The sequence below is a fragment of the Aphis gossypii genome, chromosome 2, assembly GCF_020184175.1.
Source record: "Aphis gossypii isolate Hap1 chromosome 2, ASM2018417v2, whole genome shotgun sequence".
Classification (NCBI taxonomy): Eukaryota; Metazoa; Arthropoda; class Insecta; order Hemiptera; family Aphididae; genus Aphis; species Aphis gossypii.
The window spans coordinates 38,926,719-38,935,883 of NC_065531.1; the positions used below are offsets into that span (position 1 = coordinate 38,926,719).

The window sequence follows — 9,165 nt, forward strand, 5'->3', positions numbered from 1 at the left end:
AACAAAACAAAAAATAACATTATTGTATTAAAAATATATATATATTCTTCGGAATTTGTTTGATGTCTAAACATTTTAATTAAATAAATAATAAATCTAAATAAAAATATTTATAAATAAAATGGCTTTATGAAAATTTCCAACTATTTTGAAGTTGGTAGCGTAAAAAAATTATTGGGTTAATACGTATTTATTTATACCCAAGAGGACAGACATATAATACAATTTAATACATTAATAATATTGATTACGAAACGAATTTTAATTTAAAAAACTTAATTAAAACAAATAATACTAAAGAAGGCTTAAGCATAATCATAATTCACATATCAATACATTTTTAAAGGTTTTTTTAACTTAGCTAAGGAATCGATATTATTTATAGTATTATAATAAGTCATTAACATAAGGTGATAGCATAGGAACTGTAGTTAGACGTTAGGAAAGACCACGAAATAAAAGATTGGAATGCAGACGAACATATATGACTTTAAAAAAAATAATCTTTAATTTTTTTATTATTTGTATAATTTAATAAACCGTTGATCCTACAAACAAAAAATACATAATAGCAATTGTTAATGATATAAGTTTTAAAATCAGATGCGATTTGATTAAGATCAGTATCAATATTTAAGGATTTAAATGTAAGCAAACATAAAAAAATGCCTTTGAATACTTTCAATTCTACTTATCAGGTCAGAAAAATAAGACCAAATCGTAGAACCATATTCCAACATAGACCAAGAAAAAGTGAAATACAGCCCTTTATGATACATTGAATAACAAAAAATCCCAAAATTTACATCTAATAAAGCAAAATAAATAACTGCTATATATTCTTCAAATAACTGAGAAAACAATAACTCAAATTTCTCTGATATAAAGGACATTCACTAAACTTATACAAGCATTTTTATAAGAGGAATATTAATGATAATTATGACTAAGAAAAATATCTTTAATATCTTTCAAAAAATAAAATAATATAATTATTATTTAAACACCTAACACTTTCGTATAAACGAAAAAGTACATAATGAACGTTTAAATCTATAATAATAGGCACTCACCAAGGCATATACTAGATGTTATTTTCAAGGATATTTAAGAAATTAAGTATTCAAGACTATATAAAAACTACCGGCTACCCTCGAACAATAAATTTAAAAGTAATTTATGCAAATACTATTTTTTTCAAGCTCCGTTCGATTTTTAAATGCGATGATTTATAAAATATTATAATTACTTTAAAATATAATAATACTACAACTACACCATTATCTTATGTTTAAGTAATCAAAATGAAACAAGTGGAAAAATATTGGCCTCCATACCTAAACCGTCAGGTTTTTTAAGCTAAAAAAGTGAAATCAATAAATAGGTGTAACCACATAGAATCTTAACTAAATACCAATACTAATTAATATTAATAGTGTTAACTTAATTAACATGTTATAGAATTTAAATTATAAATCAAGTATAATGACTAATTAATAATAATGTTTCTCAATTGTAATAACTAATAACCAACAAAACTGTAGTCCAATTAAAACTGAACTAAACGATTAATGTATTTATTATAGATTGGTACAATTACTTTTTTTATCCACCAAATATTTATACAATTTAATAAATTATACGTATATCCCAACGATAAATTTAGTAAATATTTATTTTTAAAATAAGTAAAAAAAATAATAATTATACAAAACTTTTTATGATATATTCAATTTATTAAAACGTAAGATGTACATAATAATTTTATCTACATTTGTCAAAATAAATACCACATAATTGTCTTCCCAATTTTCAGTTAATCAAGTTTTATCATATCCAGCATGTTCTCGTTAACAAAATATGTATTTTCGAAAAAGATTTCCAAAATAAACTATACAAGTATATGATTTATCACTATCATTTATGTTTAGGACAATATTTATCTCAGAGTGATATTAATTCCAAGAACGTCAATAGCTTTTCCCGGTACAGACGACCAAAGAAGAAAAAACTCTACTCACTTTTTAGAAAACGCAATCAACAATTCTTATTCGTACCTATTACCATACATCCATACATACTAAACCACACAGAACACACAATATATCATATTATTTATAATCACTATAAATAAATAACAATTAAAAAAATAACCAAATAATTTAATAATTTAATCTCATATTTTAACTATAAATATTAATTTAAAAAAGGACAAATGTAAATAGCAGCAATTCTATGCATTAGTTGTCAAGTGTGTCTCGGCATTAAGGAATAGGTCACTGTAATGTGTGAGTTAAATTTGAATTCAAAAACAATATTTATATTGCTAACGTAATTTATTTTAATATTAGTGAAAGGTTGTACAGCACAGTTGGTTGAATTAATTTTTACCGAAAACATTGCATATTAAAATGCCATAGTCTATACAAAATATAATTATAGATGTTAAAAAAGTCAAGTACCCACGAACAGAATTCTTAAATTACAACAAAGTAACGGTATTTGGTTCATCAAAATTTTCGAAATTTTTTTATCAACATTTGTGTAAAAACAATAATAAATTTTAAAGTCAATATATATTTAATATATATAGCTCAAAAAAAGTAAAAATATTTTAAAAAATATACCATGTTTAGAAAATGTCAATATAAACATTTATTAAAAAAAATAATTGTCTAAGTAAGGTTATTTGTTTTTGAGTTGTTTTTCCCGATTAATTGAAAAAAAACAGGAAACTTTAACATACAAACACACACACACGCGCGCGCACACAAAGTACATGCTAAATCCAATTTCTTACTAAAAACCTTCATAAAAGAAGAAAATCTAAGCATTTTTACAGCTTTAAAAGATGATAAAAAACAGACATACATTATTGTATACCTAATCAATACATTTCTTCTCTACTCAGGATTTAAAATTAAATAAAGGTTATCTCATTATCAATTTGATGGATTCAAACGGAACCAAAAAAAAAAAAATAATTGAAAACGTTTTTTAAAAATTCTTCAAAAAAGACTTCGACTAACCCATAGTTTAAAATCTTACAATAATTCCTTTTACAAATATAGCTATAAAAAAATCCTAATACCTATCTGCAAAATTGTTTAAGTTATATCGATTTCAAATAAACGATAAGACTGAACCACACATGTATTTCATTAATAATAAAATTATATTTAAAAAAAACACCATATGAATATCAACAATAAAAAATGTTTGCAATGAACATTCAGAAATTCGTTAGGAATATATTTAAATTTTTAAACACAACTACATAATGGTATGTAGACTTAGAATACAAACATTTGCCAATGCAGAAAATCTTTTGCTCTCGATTGACAATTGAAATTTCCGTCGAGTGTATGACAATATTTGATAGTAATTCGTGCGAACAATATAGGATCATTCAGAATATAATTCATTCCTTTTCCATTTTCTATCACATTAAAAATACTAAATATCATTTATTAATCTGTAATAATATTTAACTATACTTAAAATTTAAAGTTTAAAATATTCGAAAACAAATATTCATAATAAAATAATTAATTAAAATTTCTAACACATTTATTTCAAATAATAGAGCAAATAAATCATCAATTTATAAAACCAAATTTTTAAACAAATAACAATTACTTGGGCTACATACATAATAGTAAACCATTACATAGTTGAAATACCAAATAATTTTTGTCTGTATGAATAAATTAGTATTTTACTACTTAAAAATAATTTTTACAGATCTATTTTTTAGTTAAAAAAATTTAACAAATTGTCTTTTTTAATATTTTTTTTTTATATTGAATAATAATTTTGATAATCATTAAAAAACAAAACAATAAACTTGTTCAGAATAAATTATAAACTTAAAAAAGATTAAATATTTAACTAGACATAAAATATAAACGTGATTAAGAATTTATTATTCTTAAGTGATGGAGTAATACAAGTGTTTACATTACACCAGTTTACTTTCAAATAGTAAATACAAGAAGTTTTAACATTATTCCTATAACATTATAGATTTCAAATTTACATAGAATAAAAATCTATTTTTATCATGTTTATACTTAAACTATTTAATCCAAAGAATACGAGTAGACCATATCACGAATATAACATACACAATGTTCGATCATCATTCATATTTACAACTCAACTTACTTGAGCAAAAATTATCTTTCATTTAAAATAGAACTATTTGGAAGTGAGGACCACAATTTAGTGAAATTCTCACGTTTAACTTCCTTCGAGGAATTGTATGTGACTATACATTTGATGACATTCCACAGTTAAATATGAACCGAAAATACCAGAAACAAGTCAACCATTTTACTTGTTTAGTGCGAAGAATTCGCATTCACGTATGTAGCAACATTGCCTATTCAAAACGCCGTGTGAGAATATTATTAACACCATTCACATTCAAATACTAATAAATAATTTTACTATTAACTTTTATTTTTTAACTTTTCTAGCTATGATGAATTTTAAAACTTATGATTAATTTAATAAGGGTGGCCTGGACGACTGTTTGTAGCTTATCTCTCTTAAAAAAAACTACCACCCTCCAAGTATAGAAAAAGCAATTTCGAAACATTCAAATATTAAAAAATGTATAATAAAATTAAAAGCACCTAAGTAAACATTGTGTCGGACTCCATCGCACGAATAAATTTTGATACTTGAGTACACTACTGATCGGCGCGAGAAAGCGTAGTGTATATGACGATTGATACGACGAAAACTAAGTACTCGAGATAAAAGACTATTAAGTGAGAAGCAAAGAAAGAGAAGAAAACATGACAGCAGTTACGGTGACAGCAGCATGATGGAAATAATAATAATGAAAAAACACGGAAACATATATATATATATATATATATATATATTTATATATTTATGTTGTGCGTGTGTAAATATATTTATATTATACGTGTTTACAGACAGAAAAAGAAAAACACGCAAACATGTTGGTTGCCAGAGTATCTGAGTAATAAGTTGGAAAAGGAAAATGTGTGGAGGATTTTTAGTGAAAAACTTTACACCTATATCGATGTAAATAAATGGAAAAAATAATCGAAAACGCAGCGGTTATTACAAACTTTATACCGGTATATACACTATATATTAGACGCAACGGACGAAAAATCACCAGGTATAACGAACAAATTACGATCACGACAAACACGATCACGACAACGGCAATACATGGCTTTCACGACGACGACGACCAACCTAGATTGATCTGGTAGCGCGTTTAAACGTCGACTGCCGACGGTTGTGAAAAATATAGAAGCACGCTCCGGCGGCGGTGGCTGCGACCAGCCTCCCCGGCGGAAAGAGGGTAAAATTGTCCCCCGAAATACTGTAAACAGTGCTGCCATCTTTAAATGATAGCTGGTTCTTTTCCTCGTTCCACCACCACCCTACAAAGCGATCGCCATCATCCGCGGGCCCAGAGATCTGTATACCACCACTGTGTCGGTTTCCCTGTCCCAGTCGTTTACCCGAATATGTCACCTCACCCTCATCGACATCCTCCTCCCTCAACCTATACAGAAAATCTACTTCTGCCGACTATTCATACTTTTCACGCCAACATATTTTATATTTTCCAAATATTACCATCACCGACTCCATACGAGTGCGTTTTTTTTACTTTCTTGTAATAAAACCAAATACTCGTTAAAAATAAAATAACGAATTTAAAAAGTAAACTTATTATACACTTAATACTATCATTTCGTTGACATGCTATAAATGTATAAGTATAAATGTAATAGTATAAAAATATCGTTTTATAAAACATAATTTACCAAATACACAGTTCTCTACTTTAACCACGCATAACATATACATATAAAGTATGTTTATTATTATCTTCTTCGTCATTTGAGATATAATACATGCATGTTAATCAAATTCCACTACCAGGGTAATTATGTTTTTCTCTTCTAAATGTTGTATTTTTATCGTTCAGTTTCTTATTTATACACTGTCGAAGTGTCGAAATCTAATAAAATGTGTTGGAAAAAAACGTTAAAATACAATAGTCCAAGTAGCATACATAACAATACGAACTGTTCATGGTACAAAAGCGCGCATACTTTTTTTTTAAACAATACAATAATATAATATATAGTACATTTTTAAAGACAACGTATGTATGCTATAAGCACGTTTACTAATAAATTATTCACTACTAATGGACATCCAATGGAATTCTATAATAAAGGGGTAAACATTTCAAACGAATTCAAAAGTGTCCCTAAATGCATATTCGGGATAAATACTTTATGAGAATAAAGTGAAATATTAGTTAAGGAAATCATATATAATTAAAACTGCTTTAGCGAAAGAAAATATGTATAACAGTTTATCAATATACTTACGATCTAAATGCATATAATATACAGTATATACCTATATATTAATTAGATTAATAAAATACATATTAATTAAAAATAAAGAAACTACAAATATAAATAACAATACTGATTAATCATTGCAAAAGCCGACAAAAACATATGATTTATTACCTAGGCCATCATACAATTGATATCAATGAGAAACCTAACCAAGTAGCTCGACAATCATTAAATACCGCTATGTCGGAAATACGCACCTACTCCTCTCTAATTGACATCCATAGGAATTTTAGCACCTATTATATCAATTTTTAGTGGCACACACCTAACAAAAAACTTAAAGAAATCAAAACACTACTACATAGTAGCCTAAATGTTATTCGCTCAATCGCAAAGATAAAGTAATTTTAAACAGACTACGTATAAGTCACTCAAAATTTTCACACGGACATCTTATGCAAAGGAAGAACCAACACAATTCTAAACTTTCAGAGAACTCCATACAGTTAAACACCTCCTTGTGCACTATCGAAACCATATGGAGACCAGAAATAGCAAAGAAAAAGTAGAGTACCGTCTAACCTCCTCGAAACTCTGAGTGTAATTGAAGAAAACAACAATAAAATTATTTTATTCCTGAAACGTATTGATTTGTTACAGCCCAAATTAAAAAAAAAAACAATGTAATTATTAATATGTAGTAACGTTTTATTTTTATAAGCTAATAACCTAAATTGTTAATGATTGAAAAAAAATATTGATTAACACATTAATCTAATACAAATATAAAAATGAAATTAAAGTAAAATATTTCCAATTTGATTACTTAATTAATTTTTTTCAAACATTTTTCAATCGAAATATCAAAGCATACATTACTCAAGAAAATTTAAAAAAAAACGCTCAAAGCAATTGATCAGCAGTTAATTATGTATATAAAAAAGTACTTTCAGCATCATAATGCTTAAATATTTCTACTGTTCTATTATTTAAATTTAAGTAAAATAATTTAATTAAAAAATTGTACATGTAAAATGAAAAAAATGCAGTAAAATTAGGTAAATAAAGTTTAATTTTTATAAAATGCACCTTTAATTAATTCTTATAAAAATATTTTCTTCTCCTTATAAGATAATAATGAACTACACCTGAGAATTATTAACAAAACATTACAATACATTTCCAAAATAAACCGATTAATATAAATTCCGGTTTTATTTTTAGAACAATTCATATTAAATACAGTTTCAAAATGTCAAACAAATTTAATTCATTCATGTTAACTGGATATTTAAAACCTAAATACTTTTTACAAAACTTTAAATAACTTAAAAATTTAAATGTTGCCATAATTTCTACAAATTACCCACTATTTATTTAACAACACTTTAAAATATAAATGACTTATAAATGTTTAACAAATTTGATAATTTTAAGTTTTATATTAATATGTAGATTGTAGGTATAAAAATTGTAACCGTAGAATTTAAAAATCATGCTAATAATACAAAAAGGACAATCAAGAATTTTCTATCAGTTGTATGTTAGGCGCAGGGATTTTTTCCTTGGCCATGATATTGTGTTCTTTGAATCAATAGCAAGAACAAAAGGAAGAAGGATAATAGTACCATAGACTAGGCGGTAATAGCCAAGCCGAGTCGAATGAAGACAATACGAACGAGAACACACAAAAGTGGCCTAATTGTTTTTCTTCTTTTAAATAAGTTCACTATCACAAATTGAGAAACTTTGGTAATCCATTTCAGTTAAGAGTTCGAAATCGTTTTTATAGTGGCTCTTACGATCGATATTTTACCTTTAACAAACCAATTTTATTGATATGAAGTTCTATTTACATACATGTAAGTAAATATTATATAAATAATTCAGATAATATTTAAATAATAAAAAAGGAAATAACATATTGTATATAATTCAAAATGTGAATTATAATCATTATATTGTCAGGTATTGTCAGGTTTTTAATCTTTGCGAAAGCTTTGAATTATTTATTTATACACTATAACTAATTATTTAAATCCGAGAAATATGATTTAGATACATTTTTTATTTATGTAATTAAAAGAGAACTAAAATATAATATCACAGATGTTTAAAAACATTAATAACGAGATAAATCATTTAGTTGTCTTATTTTCAAATTAATAACGCGAGTTTTAAAATATTATTTAAAGATAATCTTTAATTGTTTTTATAAAATTAATTTAATTAAATTAATTTGAGAACTAATTTACATCACAAGCAACGCATCGCACAATTTAGTTTCGTTAATTCACAAAAATAATTATTACTGTTTACATTGAATATTGTAATCATTCTTTGCTATCGCTTATATAAAATAATTGTTGCTAAGGTTGAACAATCTTGAATACAATATTGTAATGTACATTTTGTATTATACGTTAGGAGCATGAAAAATAATTAGCCCAAGTTAAAGCTTGCAAGGAAGGAAGTCAACAGTAGTGTACAAGAGGGTTTTATTAAGGGAGCAACTGTAAGTTTTATGTGATAAAATACATCGTAAAACTTTGTCTTGTGCAAACCACTATCTACCACCATCCGATGGATCATATTATTATTACCTACTGAAAGTCAACCGGAATTATAGAACATAACATTAAATGGAAAGTTCTGTAAATATCATATATATAGAAATACAGAATGAACCAATGAATAAAACAGCTCAACGTTTATCTTATAGTTACGATGCAACAGAGCCATTACTGTGCAAATATACTGTCCACAATATTAAATATAATATGACCACAAC

General features: G+C 25.9%; 1 protein-coding gene across 7 annotated transcripts in view; it reads right to left on the reverse strand.

The window, feature by feature from the left end:
- LOC114131353 (neurobeachin) overlaps positions 1-9,165 on the reverse strand; it is a 224,593-nt gene that overhangs the window by 201,269 nt on the left and 14,159 nt on the right. For 3 of the 7 annotated variants that reach the window (XM_050200863.1, XM_050200865.1, XM_050200860.1), the window contains exon 1: positions 4,641-5,757. The exons of 2 other annotated variants lie outside the window; for them this stretch is intronic. The gene's annotated coding sequence lies outside the window, so the exon portion shown is untranslated. Of the gene's footprint in view, positions 1-4,640; positions 5,759-9,165 lie in introns of those variants that run through there. 2 more of the 7 variants (XM_050200862.1, XM_050200866.1) reach the window with 2 other exon arrangements.